The sequence below is a fragment of the Schistocerca serialis genome, chromosome 1 (assembly GCF_023864345.2).
Source record: "Schistocerca serialis cubense isolate TAMUIC-IGC-003099 chromosome 1, iqSchSeri2.2, whole genome shotgun sequence".
Classification (NCBI taxonomy): domain Eukaryota; kingdom Metazoa; phylum Arthropoda; class Insecta; order Orthoptera; family Acrididae; genus Schistocerca; species Schistocerca serialis.
Window position 1 is genome coordinate 427103488 of NC_064638.1, and position 1683 is coordinate 427105170.

Consider the following 1683-nt stretch of genomic DNA (forward strand, 5'->3'; position numbering starts at 1 on the left):
CCGACAAGGCACGCACATCAAAGCGCCTTTACTAGGCGCTTCGAGAGCCAGCCCACACCACATAAATTGGAGGACAGACGACCATCGGTCATCTGGCACCAAGCTTGGGCTAATATCAACCACCCAGCCCTCCCCACAGAAGTTTCAGCGCTATGGTATCGCATTGTAAACAATTTAATACCCACTAATCATCGCTTGGCGGCCATCCGCCTATGGCCCTCGGCTGCTTGCGGCCGATGTGGTGACGTAGACACCAGAGAGCATCGTCTCTTATGCCCTCACGTCACAGAAGTGTGGGACCTTGCACGTGTGCTATTAGCGCTGATCGGTGGGACTACACTGGACTATGTGCCAATCGACTGGTTCCTTACGCCTGATATTCAGACCAACCCCCGAAAACGACATAACGCAGTGGTGTGGCTCTTGGGCCACACCATTTTCACGATCTATGACCTTTGCCTCACCGATGCTGTCTCTTTCATGGACTACCTTTGGAGCCAGCATCGCCTGGCGGAATGTGACCGGAAATATACCATTACTTTTGCAAGATTTCTTAAAGTTGCAATGGTTCATGGTTATCAAAAGGTGGTCCAGGCTGAGTAAGGCACCTCGTATAAGAATTGCCCGAGTGTACCCCTGGATCTTTGTCACTCGGACTTTCAAACTACTCTTGACTTAACCATACCCCAGGTTTGATATTGGCCTTCTGGGCATCACTAGAGTAGACTGCTCTGTGATACTGATAATATGGAAATTGGTAACATGGAAATTGTGTGAACGTTGTATGAAAAATTATTGGAAAATTGGAAAACACATAATCTATCTTAGGGGATTATTACTTCGTTAATTCTATGGGCTATGGGATTATCTCGCCAGTTTCGTTTGAGTGTGCTACCATCGCTGTTTTTTTTTTTGCCTTCATTTCTGTCTTTATTTATTTCTTTCTATTTAGTTTTTAACATCATCACTTGCCTCACACCTGCAGAGGGAAGTGTGTTTCTGAGGAGTGTGTCGTCGCCCCCTGAGGCATAGCAGAGTATGCCTCCGCTTTTATTTTCGGTTTATGGCAATAAGTCTTGCTGCTAACAACACCCTGCTTTACGTGCTGCGTCGACACTAGAGGATGGCGGCATTTTTGGAGAGGAAAAGGTAGGGCTATAGGGGAGGTAGGAGGGAAAAAAAGTATAGTATCTGTTCTTATCAGCTTAATATCTGATACATCCTGCATTGCACGACCAGAATATTAAACTCATTTTTGGCTTATGACGGAGTGCTAGGGGCTTGCTCCACCTCTGTCGCGGGTTGGCCCGGCATTGCAGTACCGTCGGGATCGGCCCACCTAAAATTAATTAAAACACAGCCTAAAATGGGTTAACATTCTGCAGTGATCAGATATTCCGCTGGTAGCAAAACTTGTCGTAGTTGTTGATGTGCCCAGTAGTTAGTTGCTTACACACCACGATTTCTTTTAATTAATTTAAAATTATCTTAAGAATTTTTTTTTTTTTTTGTGTTAGCCAGACCGCACTTGCAGCCGCATTACGCTAGGCTGGTAATTTATGGTGGCACAGGACAGTGCCTTCGGATGCCTCGTTAGCGTCTCTTATGGTCCTATCGCAGATAATTTTAATAATATTTTTTGGAGTTATAACCTTAGCTCCTCGCGAACGTCGTCGTCGTCGT

The 1683-nt window shown here is 45.6% G+C and overlaps 1 pseudogene; it reads left to right on the forward strand.

Moving 5' to 3' along the window:
* Positions 1-1131: 1131 nt before the first annotated feature.
* On the forward strand, positions 1132-1344 carry LOC126423036 (U2 spliceosomal RNA; annotated as a pseudogene).
* Positions 1345-1683: the final 339 nt, after the last annotated feature.